This window comes from Pseudophryne corroboree, chromosome 6 (genome assembly GCF_028390025.1).
Source record: "Pseudophryne corroboree isolate aPseCor3 chromosome 6, aPseCor3.hap2, whole genome shotgun sequence".
Classification (NCBI taxonomy): domain Eukaryota; kingdom Metazoa; phylum Chordata; class Amphibia; order Anura; family Myobatrachidae; genus Pseudophryne; species Pseudophryne corroboree.
Window position 1 is genome coordinate 262,207,528 of NC_086449.1, and position 24,141 is coordinate 262,231,668.

Below are 24,141 nucleotides of genomic sequence, written 5' to 3' on the forward strand. Positions count from 1 at the left end.
ATGGTCGAGAACTTGTGGAAGGATGCTGTTTTATAATTACAGCGTCCGAATTTAAAATGCAGACTTTAGAATGTGGTATATGGGAAGTTCCAGAAGAAGCATTGACAATGCTGGGCACTGGCAACCAAAGTATAATCCGTGATAATCGGCCGCCGGCGCCGTGAAAACACATGGGATTGGGGATTTATCCCTGATCCCATGTGTTATCGCACGATAACGGGTCCAATTTTGTTCGACAAAAATGGCCTCTAATTGGATACTGCGATAATGACCAAACATTGCGATATCCATCTGTTTTTCCAGCCGGAAGAGCTTTGACGTTAATAGGATACCTACCTGTGTATCTGTGGTGTATGGGCTGTTAGGGGCTCATTTCCCGGAAGCGAACAAGCCCACGGGCGAAGCGCGTTTTCTACGGACTCTACAGCGGGACCTTCCCATGGAGGCTTCACTGGTTACCATCTACCCACTACATCTGACTCTCTGAGTATACTGGCTTTTATCCTTATATATCAATCGTTACATGTGTATTTATATAGGTTCCTACTCTCAGTATAATCCATTACTGTGCTGTTTTTGTATTAGAGACACTTACCCAAACTCTTTTTCATATGCACAGTATAGGTCAGAGGAGACAGTCACACACACACAATAACAAAATAAGTTCCTTGTGTGCATAAACCCAGTTCATTTACCTTAGTAATTATAGGGTGATTTCACCTTTGGCATACTGCATGTCTACATCTGACTTAGACAGTATGGCTTACTAAATGTGTGTTTTGGACTACCTGGTATTACTTATCCACTGAATTTGACTCAAACCTATTGTACACAGCATTTTCACCAGATGCATTTTTTCTTACCTATAATCATTCCGTTTTTTTTCCAGCCGTACACTCAGTGTATGTGTATACTAAGAATGTACAGTCATTTTGCATCCTGATCATGAATTCCTGTTGATTCATTTATCCCGTTATTGGACATTGGTTCCCTTAATAGTATAATGGTCCATTTAACTTTACATTTTTTCCCTACTTCTCGTTACTATCTGCCTATCATCTAGTGGACTCTCATCCCGATCCAGGGTACACGGCGCCACTGAGTGACAGCTGTTTTACCCTGCCTAACGTGGAAAGTAGATCCACGCACTACACATTCTATCTTTTCTGTTACTCTTTATTTTCATATATAGGTGCACTCTCATTGGTAGATATCCTTCCTACTACCATACCACGCTGCCCATGCCCGATCTCGTCCGATCTTGGAAGCTAAACAGCGTTGGGCTGGGTCAGTACCGGGAGGGGAGACTCCCTGGGAATACCCGGTGTTGTAGGACAGGAACTATTCCCCTTCCCCAGAAGGGTGGACACCAACAGCAGTATCACCACTAATTGTATTTATTTCTGCTCTCCCTTTTCATATCCTTCTCTTCTTTTGGACCTTTTTGACATACATTCGGTATGCATGCCTGTTGGCGCTAGTGGTAATCAGTAAAGTACATAGCAATTGACCTAATCTAGTGGTCTTTCTATGTTAAAATATGTACACTGACCTCCTCCCTGGGTCCCATTAATACAGAACAACTGTACTGGTCAGGAGAAACGGCTGTTAGACTATCCAGTGTCTGCAACCTCAAGATTTAATAACCAGAACATTTTTAACACTTTTGAACATTCTTTTGCATACTTACAAAAAAATTTTTTTGTGTTTTCATCGGATCGTAGAAGGGTATTTTGTTTTAAATCATAAGTGATTAATAAATATATGTTTTAACATTATCTTTCTCTAATTGAAAAATCTTTTCTTCCTTGTTTTTCAAAGAGTGCGCCCACACAAGAGCTTTTTCTTTCTTCCATTGCCAGTAGGGGCTCATTTATCACAGATTGCGTTCTGGGTGGAATCTTACCACCTAGAATCACCTTGCAATATGTGATCCTATTGGGTGGCTGTATCACTTGAATAATTCAGAGACAAGAGATCCTGAGGAACCCTGCCAGATTTAGATACCGCGATGTGTAAACCATAGGCTACAATGGGATACCACAATCAAAGGATTGCGGTAGCTGTGAGAAACAATATTGGGAATGATCGGGCAGCATCCCATCCATCATAGAAACTGGGCGGAAATGGTGGATCGCAGCAGGTGATACATAATATTTGCAGCAAGCCCCCAAAAATGGGCTGAAGAAGCAAGTGGAGCCTTGTGGAAAGTAGAGAGTGTGACGTGGGGTTGGAGCTGGAGCCATTGCGGTGAAGAGAAACATGTGTGAGTAGCAGAGCAGAACGGTGGAACCGGAGAGCCAGGCGGTCACGCAGGAGGCGGCTGTTAGCTACGCTGCAGACCTAAGGCAGCTGGGTGCTTGCAAGAGAGTCATGAGAGCCAGGAGATCGGGCATGGGACACCACAGCCGGGAACTGGAAGCTGCCAGGCCTAAGCAGAGGCGCAGATGTCGCAGCCATTTTGAGCAAGTTGTAGACGCCGCATGGAAACAGACGGCACGGAGGAGCTATTGAAAGTCTGAGTGAGGTACAGAGACAGTGTTAATCACTGAACTACAGGAGGGTAAGTGCTAAACCCCCTTTTTCCTCACACAAATACACCGCGCAGCTACCACATTGAGAGGTGTGCCTGGAGGCATAACACAGATATGACTCCTGTTTTAAAGGCAGCGCAATCAGCACAAAGACACTTTTTATTTTGGACAATCAGCACAGCGACATTTCACTAAATTGGAACCTAAAGGTACATTTGCCACACAAATCGTGTGTATAATTGGAATACAGTAACACTGTCTACCCTGACACAGAGAGTCAGGTATCTAATTCCTGGATTTATATTTTTTTAAAGAGGCACTTAATCCATTGTGCAACAAGTTCAGTCTAAACCTAAGAACTCCAGGGCAACACTATGATACTGTAGGATCCATGATCTCCAACATTATTCTAATTGCCGGTGAAGATCAGAACTGTGTAGGGATATTGAGGAAAAATAGAGATTGTACTTTTTCTGGGCCTTAGTGGCTTTAATCTGTTTTGTTTGCAAATTATTCTTTGTCTTGACCTATTCTTCTTCAGTGAACATTGCACTAATTAATATTTGCATCACTGTAATTAGAGTGATTATAAATCAGAATATTTATCAACCACTGTTTGAATTAGGCCTAAACCACATTGAGTCATCCAGTGTATTGTGAGCTGTCGATTGAATTACCCTTTATTGAAAGCCACAAAGTGATTTAGGGGGTAATTCAGACCTGATTGTAGCAGCAACTTTGTTAGCAGTTGGTCCAAACCATGTGCACTGCAGGGTGGGCAGATATAACATGTGCAGAGAGAGTTAGATTTGGGTGGGGTGTGTTCAATCTGAAATCTAAATTGCGGTGTAAAAATAAAGCAGCCAGTATTTACCCTGCACAGAAACAATATAACTCACCCAAATCTAACTTTCTCTGCAAATGTTATATCTGCCCCCCCTGCAGTGCACATGGGCCCTCATTCCGAGTCGTTCGCTCGGTATTTTTCATCGCATCGCAGTGAAATTCCGCTTAGTACGCATGCGCAATATTCGCACTCCGACTGCGCCAAGTAATTTTACAATGGAGATAGTATTTTTACTCACGGCTTTTTCATCGCTCCGGCGATCGTAGTGTGATTGACAGGAAATGGGTGTTACTGGGCGGAAACAGGCCGTTTTATGGGCGTGCGGGAAAAAACGCTACCGTTTCCGGAAAAAACGCAGGAGTGGCCGGGGAAACGGGGGAGTGTCTGGGCGAACGCTGGGTGTGTTTGTGACGTCAAACCAGGAACGACAAGCACTGAACTGATCGCAGATGCCGAGTAAGTGTGGAGCTACTCTCAAACTGCTAAGTAGTTTGTAATCGCAATATTGCGAATACATCGTTCGCAATTTTAAGATGCTAAGATACACTCCCAGTAGGCGGCGGCTTAGCGTGTGTAACTCTGCTAAAATCGCCTTGCGAGCGAACAACTCGGAATGAGGGCCATGGTTTTGCCCAACTGCTAACAAATTTATGCTACGATCAGGTCTGAATTACCCCCTTAATCTTCTTGAATGTCATTTTCTTGATTATCTTAATTGTGTGAATCAACTGATCTTTATCCATCCAGCATTGATTGCGGTAAAATAAAGAATACTCTCCATGGAGATTGCTTTTAAATGACCTTTCTGTTTACGTATCAAACAGGAAGGTCTGTCCCGTATCTGTCCTAGCTCTCAGAACCACTCATATTTAACAAGGTATGGGGAAAACATCTTAGGGAAATCACCAAGCCACTGAGATACTTATCTCTAACAACATAAACACCCGCCAACCCTGGGGTGTTACATCTTCAATACCTGCTGCGATCCCTCCATTGCCGTCAGCAGCCGCATCACCCATGGGTTTCTATGGGGGATGCGATGGTACCCGATGTATCAATATTGGGTATGCAAAGCATTTCCGATATTGGCCCCTGTAACTACCCCATTGTAGTCTATGTGCTACACATCGTAGGATGTAGTTCCAGCAGTGTTGGCTGCTCAGAGTCTAACTGCAGCCTACATTTTTTGCTGCTAGCTATCACATACATGATACTGCCCCTTACACTCCAGTGTCCTTCACTTTTAACCATTTAGATTTTTACAACAAAGATATTATATATTATTAATGTGTTTTTATAGGTCTGGGTCAAACAGCAGCCTATATTTTTTCCACTGTCCATTGTAAAATGCTCTTCGCTTTTAGCCATTCAGGTATTCATAATTGTACAGGGTTTTTGTACGATAAAATGTCAGCTAGCCCAGTACACATTGATTGTCGTTTTCTCCATTTCCAACCCTCATTGCCAGTGTAATTACAGCAAACAACCTTCTATTCTAAAATAACAGGTGAGACTAGGAGGAAGCACTGTCAGATACAGATTCGATGAGTGGAACCAAGCCATGCCCTGGTTCACCCAGGGCAGTCGAGAACAGGGATGGGCCCAGGTACTTTTCAAGGGGCGTAGCCTAATCACAGGAGGTGTGGTCATGTACACTTAGAAAAAAATACTGAAAGAAATAGTATTTTAAGCACCTCCATGGCCACACCACAGCCCAGTACACAGCAGCGTGTGCTGGGCTGAGGAAAAGAGCTGCAGCTGCTGCTAGGTAAGTGGGCGGGGGCCTGGGCCCCTACTGGACCCTCACTGGGCCCCTCCATCAGACCTGGGCCCGGGTAATTTGTGCCTTCTCCCTCCCTCTCTCGTCACAACTGGGTTCACCCCGAATTCCCAAAATTCAGTTGTCGAATTCTTCAGAATCAGAACCACTAATCTCTACTACCAATTGCAATAGTTTACAAAAATGTGTGTTTGTGTGTGTTTTAACAATGACAAAATATTTTTTTCCACTTAATTGTACATTTCTAAAAACAGTATTGTCAAAGTAATAAAATAAATAACTGACAATATTAATAAAAAGGACATGTGTGTGTACTAACTCTCTAATTGTTTATCTTAAGCAACTGGTACTATAATGTACAGTCTCTTAAGCTGTGCAGAACAATCCAAGACTGAATCTCAGCCAGTTCATGTGAATTTCAGGTCAACCAACTGCTAATAGCATCTCCGCAGGGATTATGGGCACTGCCTGCTAGTAAAGTGAGCAGCCTTGATTTTAAAGTCAGTCATCCATTGAGACCATGCTGAACATTTGCTCAAGAATTACTTCAATCGATATATAGAATCCCTAGTACAGCTAGCTCAGCATGCTCAAGCAAGCCTAAATCACATGGTTGTGGGGCTCTCTGCTTCATGGTCCCAACAATTTATGAGAAAGTTCCACTAAGTTTGAGCTGAACACACTTGATATCTTGCTTTTTTATACTACAGTGTAAATCAATAAATTGAAAATCCTTAGTATATCTATATTTGTAGCTATGGAAGCTGAGGAGTAGAAGAACGGATGCTGAAACCAAGCTATGATGGGTACAGTGTATACATTGTTTGGACTTGGTGGCTCAGAATTAAATGTCTTGTTGAAGCCTCTGCCACTTAGAGATGTGTCGGGCAGACTGAGAATTACCCACAGGCTACAGCTCCTCAAAAAAAGCCCCAGGTATTTTTATTTTTATTTTAGGAAACCATGCCTCACATACTTTGTCCAATACCTAGTACCAACCACTGCAGGAAGGGGAAAGGCAGTATGGTTACTACCTGCTTATTATCAATGGTCATATTCAATTATTTACTTTGAGCTTTGATGAAAAATGTGCATTATGAGGTGACGGTATTCTATCCTTTTCTCCGGCTCTTCACAGCCATGATTTTAAATTGAATTCCCCCTATACAGATGGAGACAATGGAGGGGGCCACTTCTGGGTGCCCTGACCTCCTCCATTGCCCCTAGTTTTAATTTATGTGCATCAGAGCTTGATTAAAGAGGGAGCCCAGGCGGACACATGCCCTGGTCCATCTCCTAGCTCCCCACCCCCAAAATGTAGAGTTCAGACACAGCCCAGGGACAGATCTCAGCGAGGAAATCCCATTGATGCAGTGCATGGCTCCTACCTCCTTTGTGCATGGCCCCTACCTCATACATGACTGCGGAGCCAGTTGTAGTTCTGCTGAAGATCCTGATCAATACAGGTAATGTGTGTGTAGTGAGTATATGTTGGGCTGAGGAAAAGAGCTGCAGCTGCTGCTGCTGCTGCTAGGTAAGTGGGCAGGGGCCTGGGCCCCTACTGTACCCTCACTGGGCCCCTCCATCAGACCTGGGCCCGGGTAATTTGTACCTTCTCCCTCCCTCTCTCGTCACCACTGGGTTCACCCCGAATTCCCAAAATTCAGTTGTCGAATTCTTCAGAATCAGAACCACTAATCTCTACTACCAATTGCAATAGTTTACAAAAATGTGTGTTTGTGTGTGTTTTAACAATGACAAAATATTTTTTTTCCACTTAATTGTACATTTCTAAAAACAGTATTGTCAAAGTAATAAAATAAATAACTGACAATATTAATAAAAAGGACATGTGTGTGTACTAACTCTCTAATTGTTTATCTTAAGCAACTGGTACTATAATGTACAGTCTCTTAAGCTGTGCAGAACAATCCAAGACTGAATCTCAGCCAGTTCATGTGAATTTCAGGTCAACCAACTGCTAATAGCATCTCCGCAGGGATTATGGGCACTGCCTGCTAGTAAAGTGAGCAGCCTTGATTTTAAAGTCAGTCATCCATTGAGACCATGCTGAACATTTGCTCAAGAATTACTTCAATCGATATATAGAATCCCTAGTACAGCTAGCTCAGCATGCTCAAGCAAGCCTAAATCACATGGTTGTGGGGCTCTCTGCTTCATGGTCCCAACAATTTATGAGAAAGTTCCACTAAGTTTGAGCTGAACACACTTGATATCTTGCTTTTTTATACTACAGTGTAAATCAATAAATTGAAAATCCTTAGTATATCTATATTTGTAGCTATGGAAGCTGAGGAGTAGAAGAACGGATGCTGAAACCAAGCTATGATGGGTACAGTGTATACATTGTTTGGACTTGGTGGCTCAGAATTAAATGTCTTGTTGAAGCCTCTGCCACTTAGAGATGTGTCGGGCAGACTGAGAATTACCCACAGGCTACAGCTCCTCAAAAAAAGCCCCAGGTATTTTTATTTTTATTTTAGGAAACCATGCCTCACATACTTTGTCCAATACCTAGTACCAACCACTGCAGGAAGGGGAAAGGCAGTATGGTTACTACCTGCTTATTATCAATGGTCATATTCAATTATTTACTTTGAGCTTTGATGAAAAATGTGCATTATGAGGTGACGGTATTCTATCCTTTTCTCCGGCTCTTCACAGCCATGATTTTAAATTGAATTCCCCCAATACAGATGGAGACAATGGAGGGGGCCACTTCTGGGTGCCCTGACCTCCTCCATTGCCCCTAGTTTTAATTTATGTGCATCAGAGCTTGATTAAAGAGGGAGCCCAGGCGGACACATGCCCTGGTCCATCTCCTAGCTCCCCACCCCCAAAATGTAGAGTTCAGACACAGCCCAGGGACAGATCTCAGCGAGGAAATCCCATTGATGCAGTGCATGGCTCCTACCTCCTTTGTGCATGGCCCCTACCTCATACATGACTGCGGAGCCAGTTGTAGTTCTGCTGAAGATCCTGATCAATACAGGTAATGTGTGTGTAGTGAGTATATGTTGGGCTGAGGAAAAGAGCTGCAGCTGCTGCTGCTGCTGCTAGGTAAGTGGGCAGGGGCCTGGGCCCCTACTGTACCCTCACTGGGCCCCTCCATCAGACCTGGGCCCGGGTAATTTGTACCTTCTCCCTCCCTCTCTCGTCACCACTGGGTTCACCCCGAATTCCCAAAATTCAGTTGTCGAATTCTTCAGAATCAGAACCACTAATCTCTACTACCAATTGCAATAGTTTACAAAAATGTGTGTTTGTGTGTGTTTTAACAATGACAAAATATTTTTTTTCCACTTAATTGTACATTTCTAAAAACAGTATTGTCAAAGTAATAAAATAAATAACTGACAATATTAATAAAAAGGACATGTGTGTGTACTAACTCTCTAATTGTTTATCTTAAGCAACTGGTACTATAATGTACAGTCTCTGAAGCTGTGCAGAACAATCCAAGACTGAATCTCAGCCAGTTCATGTGAATTTCAGGTCAACCAACTGCTAATAGCATCTCCGCAGGGATTATGGGCACTGCCTGCTAGTAAAGTGAGCAGCCTTGATTTTAAAGTCAGTCATCCATTGAGACCATGCTGAACATTTGCTCAAGAATTACTTCAATCGATATATAGAATCCCTAGTACAGCTAGCTCAGCATGCTCAAGCAAGCCTAAATCACATGGTTGTGGGGCTCTCTGCTTCATGGTCCCAACAATTTATGAGAAAGTTCCACTAAGTTTGAGCTGAACACACTTGATATCTTGCTTTTTTTATACTACAGTGTAAATCAATAAATTGAAAATCCTTAGTATATCTATATTTGTAGCTATGGAAGCTGAGGAGTAGAAGAATGGATGCTGAAACCAAGCTATGATGGGTACAGTGTATACATTGTTTGGACTTGGTGGCTCAGAATTAAATGTCTTGTTGAAGCCTCTGCCACTTAGAGATGTGTCGGGCAGACTGAGAATTACCCACAGGCTACAGCTCCTCAAAAAAAGCCCCAGGTATTTTTATTTTTATTTTAGGAAACCATGCCTCACATACTTTGTCCAATACCTAGTACCAACCACTGCAGGAAGGGGAAAGGCAGTATGGTTACTACCTGCTTATTATCAATGGTCATATTCAATTATTTACTTTGAGCTTTGATGAAAAATGTGCATCATGAGGTGACGGTATTCTATCCTTTTCTCCGGCTCTTCACAGCCATGATTTTAAATTGAATTCCCCCAATACAGATGGAGACAATGGAGGGGGCCACTTCTGGGTGCCCTGACCTCCTCCATTGCCCCTAGTTTTAATTTATGTGCATCAGAGCTTGATTAAAGAGGGAGCCCAGGCGGACACATGCCCTGGTCCATCTCCTAGTTCCCCACCCCCAAAACGTAGAGTTCACACACAGCCCAGGGACAGATCTCAGCGAGGAAATCCCATTGATGCAGTGCATGCCTCCTTCCTCCTTTGTGCATGGCCCCTACCTCATACATGACTGCGGAGCCAGTTGTAGTTCTGCTGAAGATCCTGATCAATACAGGTAATGTGTGTGTAGTGAGTATGTGTTGGGCTGAGGAAAAGGGCTGCAGCTGCTGCTGCTGCTGCTAGGTAAGTGGGCAGGGGCCTGGGCCCCTACTGTACCCTCACTGGGCCCCTCCATCAGACCTGGGCCCGGGTAATTTGTACCTTCTCCCTCCCTCTCTCGTCACCACTGGGTTCACCCCGAATTCCCAAAATTCAGTTGTCGAATTCTTCAGAATCAGAACCACTAATCTCTCTCTACTACCAATTGCAATAGTTTACAAAAATGTGTGTTTGTGTGTGTTTTAACAATGACAAAATATTTCTTTTCCACTTAATTGTACATTTCTAAAAACAGTATTGTCAGTATAAAATAAATAACTGACAATATTAATAAAAAGGACATGTGTGTGTACTAACTCTCTAATTGTTTATCTTAAGCAACTGGTACTATAATGTACAGTCTCTTAAGCTGTGCAGAACAATCCAAGACTGAATCTCAGCCAGTTCATGTGAATTTCAGGTCAACCAACTGCTAATAGCATCTCCGCAGGGATTATGGGCACTGCCTGCTAGTAAAGTGAGCAGCCTTGATTTTAAAGTCACTCATCCATTGAGACCATGCTGAACATTTGCTCAAGAATTACTTCAATCGATATACAGGTTGAGTATCCCTTATCCGAAATGCTTGGGACCAGAGGTATTTTGGATATCGGATTTTTCCGTATTTTGGAATAATTGCATACCATAATGAGATATCATGGTGATGGGACCTAAATCTAAGCACAGAATGCATTTATGTTACATATACACCTTATACACACAGCCTGAAGGTAATTATAGCCAATATTTTTTATAACTTTGTGCATTAAACAAAGTGTGTCTACATTCACACAATTCATTTATGTTTCATATACACCTTATACACACAGCCTGAAGCTCATTTAATACAATATTTTTAATAACTTTGTGTATTAAACAAAGTTTGTGTACATTGAGCCATCAAAAAACAAAGGTTTCACTATCTCACTCTCACTCAAAAAAAGTCTGTATTTCGGAATATTCCGTATTTCGGAATATTTGGATAAGGGATACTCAACCTGTATAGAATCCCTAGTACAGCTAGCTCAGCATGCTCAAGCAAGCCTAAATCACATGGTTGTGGGTCTTTCTGCTTCATGGTCCCAACAATTTATGAGAAAGTTCCACTAAGTTTGAGCTGAACACACTTGATATCTTGCTTTTTTATACTACAGTGTAAATCAATAAATTGAAAATCCTTAGTATATCTGAGAATGTCGATTTGATTACCTTATTAAACACTCTAAGAGGTTAAGAGACACAGTACGCAATTGGCGTACGAGGTACCGTAAGGGTACGCTCTTAGCGTAGCGGACGCTGTATCGGGAGCGAGCCGCTCGAGCGACACAAACGCTCGCGAGAATACGCTGTTGGTATCGGGCACACTATAGGTGAGCGACTACCGTAATGCTACGCTATCAGCGTAGCGGACGCTCGAGACCACGAGGAGATCACGAGCGGCGCAGACGCTCACAAGATAACAATCATTAGACCTTGAACGTAACACACAGAAAGGATATTCTTATACTGTAGACCTTGTACTGAAACACTGTAGCGATATAACGCTGCTTAACCTTGTTTACACTAAAGCTGTTTGAGCGATAGAGACGCTCCTATTACCCTCTGCAATATAATGAATACACAATACCGTGCTAAGGATCCAACACCTTTTACTAACAAGCTTTAAGTTATATCGAAAAGGGGAAAAACAGTTTACAAGTCATACACTACATACTAACATATAAATCTAACAGAATATCTAGACAGAAATATACAATAACGTTACAATCTTAAACTAAACAGAAAGAGAGAGAAAATGTGGCCAATACAAACAAAGAGCAAGATGATTACAGAGAATTACTTACACACACACACACACACTGGGAACGATCGCAGCGCAGCCTGGTACCAGACCCCAAGTTTGTCAATATGATAACCCTTTGTGGAGAGAGTGGGGGAGCTGTTCAGGCTGGCTGACCTTATATACACTACACACAATACAGTACAATGGTCCCTACATTCTTATTGTTCATTGGACACAGGAATTCGTCTTTGCATTATAACAAAAGGTCATAGGTTGATTCATACAGGTGGGCTGTGACTATTTCCAACTGCTCAGGTGGGTGGGAAACTAGTTTTCCCGCCGCATGGATAATAAAGTGCAAATAATAGTAAAAGTCCATAAACTTCTTATGTCCATAACTATTCGCACGAGCGATTAATCCGCTTCAAACCAACACCGGAATATTGCTAATTAAATACTCTTCCGATGGATACTAAACACCACTGTATAACCTCTGTCTGACCCTTCGTATCAAACAAAGAGGGATCTCTTTGTCTACGAACATGCTACATTAACTAAACTTTCAGTTTCTATCAAAGGGACCATAATCTACAAAATACATTATATGGTTAAAATATGTAACGATCGAGTCGCCCGCTAGACGCACACAAACTCTACCGTAAATGCGCATACCGTGCGCCTGCGGGTGCACGCACCAGCGAGTATGCGTACGCACGGGAGAGCGTGGGCACGCGCAGCGGGGACACGCATGAGGTGCAAATATGGCAGTGTGCATCATGATATTTTTCTGACTTTGACAGTCCACCCTTTGGCAGTCACAAATAACTGCCACTTCCTAAAACATTTCAAAAAGAGAAAAATATATGTCATGTGTAAATACATTTCTATGGTTGGGTAGGGGAGGAGAGGAGAAGGTGAGAAAAGGGTATGACCTAGTGAGATAGCAGAAGCATGTGTGTATGAATCCATGTTTGGGGGGTCATGTATCATCGTGCCGTACGTGTCTTAAATCAAGCTTCGAGGTATTGCGAAGTATACATTTGAATTCCTTCTTATCCCGTGGTACGGGTCTGTGGATGGGCTGTCAAACTTTACCGAGCTCTTTTCGGCTTTTGGTTGCAACAAAATGGGGGAGCACATTTTAGTTGATGATACATGAATGGGGGAATATGTGATTGCTGATATCTGTGCCTGTATTCCCTATCGACTATGTGTGTCATTACCTGAAGGTTGTAGAGATGAAGATAAGAAACAATTATGGTAAATGCAGTGGTATTCTATGTGAGGTTAATATGCATTTGTTGGTTTAAGTCTTGTCTGAAGTCTTCTTTGAAGTCTCCTTTGGGCTTTTGCTATTAACGGTATGCAAAAAGCCTTGTCAATGTCCATAGACTTACAAAAAAAGTTGGGCTAGCGTAAATTTAAAATTTCTAGGGAAACTGGGGGTCTATGGCATAGTCCATCTGTTGTTTGTGTACAAGGTTGTCAAAACTTCTTCTTTAATCCATCTGTTGTCTGTATACAGGATCGTCAAATTCCTCGTCCAAGTGGGTCTTTTTACCTTGGAGAAAACGGAGAAACAGGTGAAAGAGACGGACCGTATAATCGCATTTTCATCACATCATTGTCTCTATCGTTGGGTCATAAATCAAATCCATTGGAATTACAATTTCCTCACTCCTTAGACTCATTACCCTGGTACTACGTTTGCACTTCATTAAAGCCTGACCGCATCTAAATATCAAGCCAATCGATATGACAACACCTAAGATACATAGAAGAAACTTCCCTACATCCATTATGACTCCTTGAGCCCATTCTCCTAAACCAGAGAACCAATTTCGCGGGTTCAACCATGACACCCAACCGGTCAGCTCATTACCCACAGCAGCAAGGGTGAGATTGTGTCTCCTGCGAAATTCCCACTTTAATTGGAGAATATCGTCCATCTTTTGGTCTATGACCTCGACCGGATCCTCTGTACTATTCGTAATATAAGTGCAGCATTTCATGCCGTACTGCGTTGCCAGTGTGACACAATATCCACCTGTCACTGCTGTGAGATAATTAAGAACTATTCTATGCTGAACCAGTTCTGTTTTATAAGCTTGGAGCTCTCTTCCGGTATATCTAAAAGTGTCGTCATACATTTCTGTGATATTGTCTAATAAGTTTGCAAGCGCAGATATGTATCTATAGTTCAGCACTCCTCTAGCGGTGCGAGTGAAATCTAACGCAAGTAGAACCTGAATCCCGGTGGATTCGTGGATCAGATCAGAGGCCGGATGCTCTGTCCTTTCTGTCAGTTGCCTTTTAACTACGTGCTCGTAATGAGTGTGAGTATAAGGAGCTTGGGCACCACGGTGTATATCTTTCATTTTGGCATGTGATACAGTCATTACCTCAGGCAGTACTTTTCCAATATAACACAATCCTTCAGAGTTTGGGGCAAGCCACTTATACGCCTTCCTCCCGCATATGAAATATGCATCATCGGGGAGAACATATGAGACGGAGTAGGACATTACCATATTACACATCTTCCATGTGAAACCTCCTAACCCTAATTCTCCCATCTGTCTAGTACACGTATCTGTTTGTATGATATGTGCACAGTATCCTGGTGATACCTCTCCAACTCTCATGATCCTATTTCCTAGGGTATACCTATATCGGAAAGATTTTTCTCTACTGGCTATGTGGCGTATAAGCTCTGTATCTGTAGGCATTCTATCTGCTCTATATGAAAAGGTCATGGTTTGGTTACTCCATGACACTTCCCAATTTCCCGGCTTTCGGGGATTGGAAATGTTAAAACATATTCGGGATCTATCCACATGATATTGGTGGAGCTTCAAACTAGGAGGGCTGGAGATATTAAACCTCCTGTCCACCGGTCTCCCACCCTTTAGCTCAAGTACCTCCCCTACCGTTAAAGGGAATGGTACTAGTCCTGATTTGCTATGACCTTGAGGTACTTGAGAGCATACCCAACAATCTGTCTGGTTTAACACATTACCCGCTAAGGAGTGATAGTCACTCAATGGATGTCGGTCCATGTGGATATTAAAACTGGACTGACATTTCTTGATGCACCCATCCTCAACTACATTGTCACAGAGTCTACAGATACAGTTTTCTTCAGCTAACAATCCTTCACAATGTTTACAAATAACATGGCTGCTAGATCGTTTCCGGTACTCGCCTTTGCTTGGTGATTGTGTTGCTATTGGAAAACTACGCCTCCATCTTTGTCATCAGAACCCATTCCAGAACCTCTCTCGACCTCCATGGTACTCTCGCCGGAACAGACTGCTCTGGTCAACATCATGGTCAACAGGAAAATCCGGATCACAGTCTCTTGGGGCAAGTCCATCTTATAGGAGGAAACGGAGAAATTTGTAATGGGGGTACAGAAAAACAGTTTGAGGGGGAGAGAAACTTGTTACGATAATTAGTTCTCTAGTCTTGTTGTTCTTCTTGTTCTGCTGTCATCTCAAAGGTGCTGTCTCTCAGTCTTCCAACCGAACACTCTGGTGATACAATATTTCTTCCAAACCAGCGATCTTTCTGTAAGGAGCAAAAATCTTGCATTACCATTTGTCTAACTGAGGGGTGACATACCATCTTTAAAACATGAAAACATGAGTGAGAAGAGAGAAAACACAAAAAAAACAAAAGAGAGAGAGAACCGTTCATATATGTATATATCACATAAATCAACAATAAACAACAACAGGAAAAAAACATTTTTCAAACATTGTAAAACATTGTTCATCAGGCTGTCATATCTACATGTCCAATGGTATCCTTGCGCAGTCCCTCCCACCAGCACCTCCATACTCCACCCTCTGTATCTGGCCAGGATACATTGATGCGGATAGGTCATGCTGGGGTTTGGTAGACTTCTGCAAAGACCAAGCAGATATGCAATGTTTGAGTCCTACCAATAATCGTCAGAGATGTGGAGAGAAAAAGAAACATTTCACAGATACATTTACAACGTTTCACCCGGTCATTCCTGTGTCTTCAGGGAATGACCTCCCAATTTATTAACTGTTACCTCAGGCTTACCATCAGTCCTAATGATCAATTTTTTTAATCATAAATTATATGTGTTGACCAAAATTTGACGTGCGTGATACCTGGTTATACTTCCAAGTGTCGTAACTCTGCTCATGTTCTTGTCTAGGGGGTCTGACTTTATGTGGGCTGTTACAGTTACTGGCATAATGCCCTTCTCTTTTACAAAGATAACAAGCCCTGGGCTTCCTCCAAGTGCCAGTGACCTGAGGTCTTGGTTGATTTGATGCCTCCTCAAACGCTTGGATGCTCATCACCATCAACCGCTTTCCCTGTACTTCCCTGACTCCTTGGATACCATGGTTATGTTGTTGTCTAGGGGGTTTATATACCTTCTGTAAATTTCTTGATCTACAATCTCTTGCATAATGGCCTTCCTTCTGGCAATTATAACACCTTATCCCCTTGGACTTACCCACAGAGATCTGAGGCTCCTTACGTCTCTGTGTTTCCCTGTGCTTAATGATGTTTTGCTCATGCCCAACAGCGGACTTTCTTAGTGCAGCCACCGAGATATTTCTCCAGTTTGGGTTGGTGGTCTGTACCCTTGTTCTCAACACCTCCTTTAAACCATTCATTAATACTTTAACCGCTACTTCTCTATGCTTCACATTTGTTTTAATGTTTGCTATACCGTTATACCTAGTCATGTCCTGCAATGCCCGATGGAAATAATTAGAAGTACTTTCCCCTTCGTTTTGTCTTATGGAGAAAATCTCATTCCACTTGACAACGGCAGGGAAATATACTCCTAACTGTCGGTTGATCTGCTTAATACATTCCTGATTGTGTTCCTCCGTACGAGGTACCTCTGTGTCTACTTTACAATCAGCAATAAATGTCGCAGGGTCAACGCTGGAGGGCAAACATGCCCTCAGCACTGTCCGCCAATCTTTGTTGGTGGGTTCTGTTGAGTTTCCTAGTTCTTTAATAAATCTCTGACATGCATCTAGATCTTTCCTAGGATCAGGGAATTCAGACATGATTGACCTTAATTCTGTCCGGGACCAGGGACGGCGCATTGCACTGTCCTTGACGGGAATGATTCCCTGATCGTCAGTCTTACCATTGGGGACTGTGATCACCCTGACAGGACTAAACTCAATTACATCACCTTGTTTTGGTCTTACAATATGGGGTACATTTGTTTGTGCGTGATATAAAACATTGTACGTACCTGTGGACACGACCTCACCTGACCCTCCGTTAGGGGGTTTGATTACTGTCTTTACCGATTTGGTCGCGTCCACCTGGATGTCTTGTAGGATGGCTTCTGGAAGAGGTGCCGACGTCGGTCTGGGCTCACTTTCTTGCTGGTAATCCTGAGGGAAGTTTAACATGGGGTGCGACTTGCACAGGTTAACATTTGTAATTTTTACACTTTCATTATTATAAACATTATTACATTTGTTACTTTCATTCTTAATACAGTTACTAAGTGCATTTTTATCATTCACCAGTGTGTCATTCTCTGTAACCACCTTCTCTTTCATTGCCACATTTCTCTCACCAAGGTGAGAGTCAGATATGTCAGTTAACTCTCTTTGCATTTCACTTTCCCGTTGCCATAACTGTAAACAATCATTTTGTCTAATCCTCTGCTTGGCAGATTTTATTAGACCTATCCTTTTTCGTGGGTTCTGCAATACCTCAGGGTTCAGACTGCCTACCCGGGGAGACTGTTCCCCATCATCCTCTGTCATAAGTTCCCATTCGTTGCATAATACCTGATACCTTGCGGACCCTTTGGGCCAGCAACTACCAACGTGAACCCTTGTTGGACGTCCCTTCTTTGAGCAACTGGCCCCCATCGTTTGTAGATATTGCTGTCTTAGCTAATTCTGACAAACAGACCAAATTGCCCGCGGTAAGGCGACGGTGAAAGTTTAACTAGTGCCTTCACTCACTCTGCGCCCCAATTGGCCTATCCAATCCGTGGGATCTTTTGTAACCTCTATTTACTGGGGCGCGTGGGAGTATGCGATCCCTCCCCAGTAAGTATTGGTTGTTGGAGATTTGCTTAGTGAACAGCGAAACTCCCTTAAAATAACAAAAACCTACACAAATCACGTTAGAATGTACAAATAGCGTTTATGATCCCACAATAAATTGTTGATGGGTACCAAGGTAACAAACTAATGCACACAATTACGTGCGGTCCAGTCGCACAGCGCATAAATAACTAAATATTTATACGCTTTACGACCAATGGAATCGGTTGTTTAGGCTGCGAAACCTTCAGCCGGAGCTTTTCCTTGACTATATGGGTGCTATGCAAAACCCCCCCGGGGCTGCGCTTAAATACCTCGCAGTTCTTTTGTCTGCGGAAACTACTTGCTCCTTTACCTTATATAATGTTAACGTGGGCAAGCCAGTCCACGCCACCAAGTGTCCACTCACCTGATGTGGTCTCCGACGGCATCCCGATTTGTGGGTTCACAAAAATAATACCTTAAGTTCCACACTCACTCCTATTCAATCATATACACTTTTAATCTTTCTGTACAGAAATTCCTTTCATACAGGTAGGGGTCCAATCCCTGGGTTTGCAGTAGAAAAAGGTTTTCTTTTTGCTAATACTTTTTGAAAAAACTGAACTGAACAACCGTGTGCTATTTATCAGGTGGCTATACTATACCGCCCACCCTAAACAAGGTTATTGTGTGATTTGAGTCTCAATGGGCGTATGCGTACGTTCCGTTGCGTAAAACACGCCACGTGCGTATGTCTTTGCGTCACGTACGTGCTTTCGCACGTTGTCCGAGACCCTTATGCACAAAGTGCAGATACGCCCACAGCGACACAATCAACACGTTTCTATCAATGTAAACAATATTCAACAGAAATCGCTTACCGTACACCACACAGTATTTGCTATGCTGTGTGTGTGTCCTTTACACTTATACCCTTAACAATTTTCCTTTGTAATTTTAACTAAATAGCACTAAATTCTTCAGCACGTATCTAATAATCAATTTCTAATGGCAACAAGAAAGTGAGCTGCAACAATGTAGATGCGTGCGTGCATGCGTGTGTGCGTATGCAAAAGCAGAAATAAACAGTTTTAAAAGATACTAGCGTATTGTTCTTACCTCCGGTTCCGGATTCCACCCCAGCACTCCTACAGCGTAGCGAAACAGACGCTCATCTAGTCAGCACCACTGTATACGAAAGGATACTGCGTTCCCGCCCTTTGCTGATAGATAAAGTCTGTTTTCGCTAGTGCGGATGGATGTGTGGAGGACGGATGAGCCCTCAATTGAGAATGTCGATTTGATTACCTTATTAAACACTCTAAGAGGTTAAGAGACACAGTACGCAATTGGCGTACGAGGTACCGTAAGGGTACGCTCTTAGCGTAGCGGACGCTGTATCGGGAGCGAGCCGCTCGAGCGACACAAACGCTCGCGAGAATGCGCTGTTGGTATCGGGCACACTATAGGTGAGCGACTACCGTAATGCTACGCTATCAGCGTAGCGGACGCTCGAGACCACGAGGAGATCACGAGCGGCGCAGACGCTCACAAGATAACAATCATTAGACCTTGAACGTAACACACAGAAAGGATATTCTTATACTGTAGACCTTGTACTGAAACACTGTAGCGATATAACGCTGCTTAACCTTGTTTACACTAAAGCTGTTTGAGCGATAGAGACGCTCCTATTACCCTCTGCAATATAATGAATACACAATACCGTGCTAAGGATCCAACACCTTTTACTAACAAGCTTTAAGTTATATCGAAAAGGGGAAAAACAGTTTACAAGTCATACACTACATACTAACATATAAATCTAACAGAATATCTAGACAGAAATATACAATAACGTTACAATCTTAAACTAAACAGAAAGAGAGAGAAAATGTGGCCAATACAAACAAAGAGCAAGATGATTACAGAGAATTACTTACACACACACACACACACTGGGAACGATCGCAGCGCAGCCTGGTACCAGACCCCAAGTTTGTCAATATGATAACCCTTTGTGGAGAGAGTGGGGGAGCTGTTCAGGCTGGCTGACCTTATATACACTACACACAATACAGTACAATGGTCCCTACATTCTTATTGTTCATTGGACACAGGAATTCGTCTTTGCATTATAACAAAAGGTCATAGGTTGATTCATACAGGTGGGCTGTGACTATTTCCAACTGCTCAGGTGGGTGGGAAACTAGGTTTCCCGCCGCATGGATAATAAAGTGCAAATAATAGTAAAAGTCCATAAACTTCTTATGTCCATAACTATTCGCACGAGCGATTAATCCGCTTCAAACCAACACCGGAATATTGCGCTATGGAAGCTGAGGAGTAGAAGAACGGATGCTGAAACCAAGCTATGATGGATACAGTGTATACATTGTTTGGACTTGGTGGCTCAGAATTAAATGTCTTGTTGAAGCCTCTGCCACTTAGAGATATGTCGGGCAGACTGAGAATTACCCACAGGCTACAGCTCCTCAAAAAAAGCCCCAGGTATTTTTATTTTTATTTTAGGAAACCATGCCTCACATACTTTGTCCAGTACCTAGTACCAACCACTGCAGGAAGGGGAAAGGCAGTATGGTTACTACCTGCTTATTATCAATGGTCATATTCAATTATTTACTTTGAGCTTTGATGAAAAATGTGCATTATGAGGTGACGGTATTCTATCCTTTTCTCCGGCTCTTCACAGCCATGATTTTAAATTGAATTCCCCCAATACAGATGGAGACAATGGAGGGGGCCACTTCTGGGTGCCCTGACCTCCTCCATTGCCCCTAGTTTTAATTTATGTGCATCAGAGCTTGATTAAAGAGGGAGCCCAGGCGGACACATGCCCTGGTCCATCTCCTAGCTCCCCACCCCCAAAACGTAGAGTTCAGACACAGCCCAGGGACAGATCTCAGCGAGGAAATCCCATTGATGCAGTGCATGGGTCCTACCTCCTTTGTGCATGGCCCCTACCTCATACATGACTGCGAAGCCAGTTGTAGTTCTGCTGAAGATCCTGATCAATACAGGTAATGTGTGTGTAGTGAGAATGTGTGCATGTGTGTGTAGGTGCTATTGGGCTGTTGGTAGTGAATTTGGGGATGGTGGAATTATGTCTAGGTGCTCATGGGATGTCAATAGTGAATGGGGTGTGCTGCTGGCATATTGGTAATGAATGCAGGGGGGTGGGTAGTGTGTCTGGGTAAAGTTAGGGCCAGGTTTTGGTAGTGAATGCATGTGTGTGTGTGTGTGTGGGGGGGGGGGGGGGTCTGAATTTAAGCCCTTGTCCCAATAAGTTTCACAGCAAGCTGAACTGTTGTGACAGTGCCACACAGTGCCCCCAATTCATATTATGCCATATTGTACCAAGACTATATTATCCTACACTGAAGTGCCTCCAGTTCATATGCCACATTGTAGTGCTCACAGTTCATAATATGCCACATTGTATTGGCCCCAGTTCATATTGTGCCACATTGTTCATATTATGGTGTGTTGTTGTGCCACATTGTTCATATTATGCCACACCGTAGTGTCCTCATTTCATATTATGGGACACTGTAGTGCCCTCACTTCACATTATGACACACTGTAGTGCCCACAGTTCATACTGTGCAACATTACTGTGCCTACTTACCATTATAACAACTACTACACACGGCACTCACTGAAAATGGAAAGTAACCCCATTTAAGTTAGGCAATGGGCCGGACCCAATATCTTAGCAGGCAATTATGGAAATTTAGTAAACACTTACATGCCCTGGTTTGGTGCCCTGTAAATCTCTGGCTCCATAGCAATGGCATCCCCTGCACCCACTATATCTGTGCCTATGGCTCTCAGTGATCCTGTACCCATCTTTTTGGCTTAACAAACAGGGCAGTCGGCAACTACAGCCAGATACCACCATACTCACAACCGAGAACTCCCCATTCTCACCCATAAAAACAACAATGCTAACCCAGAGAAGTGATAAGTGACTTTTACTGCTTCTGGACACTATCCCTGGGACAGTTCATAAACATTAAAATAAAATTGGTGATATTTCTTACAAAAAAGACCTTTCTGCCTAAATAAGTTCAATAATGCCAAACAGACCCTGTGACTCATATAAAAATAAATAAAACAAACTATGGGCCCGATTCAGACCTGGCCACTGCTGTGCGTTTTCGCACAGCGGACGAATATCGAACTATTGCGCATGCACCACAATGCGCACGCATACCACCAAACAGCGACAGGATGGTGCGAAAATTTCGATTGCACGGCTGTTCGCCAGGTGATTGACAGGAAGAGGACGTTTGTGGGTGGTAACTGGATGTTTTCTGGGAGTGTCAGGAAAAGCGCAGGCGTTCCCAAGTGTTTTCAGGGAGGATGTGTGACGTCAGCTCCAGCCCTGATCAGCCTGTTTTTTTCGCACTGGAGGAGTAATTATTGAGCTACGCACAGACTGCACAGAATGGGGAAAACATTCAATGGTGAGTGTGATGCAAATGGTTTTGCAGCTGTCCGCTGACTGACGGGAATTTTTGCACAGCGTACACATGCAAGCGCACACTTGCATGGGACAAATTTTCACTCCCCTCGGGTGGCGACTATCTGATCGCAGGACAGTGTAATTTGCAGGACAGCGATCAGGTCTGAATTAGGCCCTATATTCAAGCCAAACATTTTCTTGTTAATTACAGAATATTGGCCCTCATTCCGAGTTGTTCGCTCGCAAGCTGCTTTTAGCAGCTTTACACACGCTAAGCCGCCGCCTACTGGGAGTGAATCTTAGCTTCTCAAAATTGCGAACGAAAGATTAGCAGAATTGCGAATAGACACTTCTTAGCAGTTTCTGAGTAGCTCCAGACTTACTCGGCATCTGCGATCAGTTCAGTCAGTTTCGTTCCTGGTTTGACGTCACAAACACTCCCAGCGTTCGGCCAGACACTCCTCCGTTTCTCTAGCCACTCCCGCGTTTTTCCTAGAAAAGGTAGCGTTTTTTCACACACACCCATAAAACGTCCAGTTTCCGCCCAGAAACACCCACTTCCTGTCAATCACATTACGATCACCAGAACGAAGAAAAAACCTCGTAATGCCGTGAGTAAAAAACCTAACTGCATAGCAAATTTACTTGGCGCAGTCGCACTGCGGACATTGCGCATGCGCATTAGCGACTAATCGCTCCGTTGCGAGAAAAAAATACTGAGCGAACAACTCGGAATGACCCCCATTGTGCCCATATAATATACTAAAGATTCCAACATGATATGCTATATAAAAAGACGTGTTACATGTGCCAGCCACATTGTATTTTTATGCAACTTTACAGTTTATTACACATACACGTTGTGACAGAGGGTTGGAAATCAGCCAGCAATAACATGTTACCTGGTAGACTCTGCTGCAGCTACATGGCTTTTATACAAGCTCTGAACGACTGAGCCATACTCCGTACAGCTCCAGGCTCCCAGCGTCAGAGTGTATCACTTCTTTTGCCAAGCCATGCAGCATTGGGCTGACATGTGAAACTAGCCAGTTATGCACTAGTTTACACTCCAAATCTTCTGCCCATACTGAACCCTGCGAGAAGAATGTCACTGGGGCCAAATCTTTTAAATCGTCAGCTGTTGAATCTCAGTGTGTCACTTAGGATCAAAGAACTGCTTCCAGCTGCTGATTTATAATGTGCTGTATAGAAACAATGTACACTCTCTACGAGAAACTTTGTAATTATAAGAGATGTGTGTCAACCCCTGTGTTTTGGTTGTAATTCATCATTGTGTTTTGGTTTTGCCAAAACCACTCTCACGTGTTTTGGTTTTGGATCTGTATTTAAAAAAAAAAAAAAAAATCTATAAAAACGGCAAAACACATAATTTGGGCATTGTTTTGTTCCTACATTATTTTTAACCTCAAAAACATTCATTTCCTTTCATTTCCAGACAATTTTGACCACCTCACAGCTCATAATATTGTTTCCACCAATATTGGCCAAAAGCTGCAGCTTGCAGTAAGTGACAGAACAGTGGCTCAAACACATTGCAGTTTATAGCACATCTATAAAACATTGCAAAACAATAGTGGTGCAAGTTGGAATTGTCCTTGGGCCATTCCACCCGCCCTTATATTGGATATTAAAAAGGACATGCACAGTTTAACAAACAAAGCACTTCAGTGACAGGGACTGTCACTTTTTTGGCTGAAGTTCTTGGTTTATTTGGGGTCTCACAAAACAAGCTTCCAATGGGCTTAAGGCAGCTAAGCTAAGGCTGCATACACATCAGAATGATGTGCATAAGATGCAACATTGTCTGCAATAGCGTCCCGACATCGGCAAGTGCATACACACTTGCCGATGTTGGCTGAAACAGGAGGGGGGAGTGAGGCCATGCTGCATTTGGAAGCATGGCCTACGTAAGCAATATCACATGTTGAACCAGGGCCGGCAACAGAAATCTTGGGGCCCGGTACTCTGATATCTCCGGGCCCCCCTT

At 43.1% G+C, this 24,141-nt stretch overlaps 1 pseudogene; it reads left to right on the forward strand.

Annotated features, from left to right (window-relative positions):
- The first annotated feature begins 1,217 nt into the window (after positions 1-1,217).
- Positions 1,218-1,336, forward strand: LOC134937842 (5S ribosomal RNA; annotated as a pseudogene).
- The last annotated feature ends 22,805 nt before the right edge of the window (positions 1,337-24,141 follow it).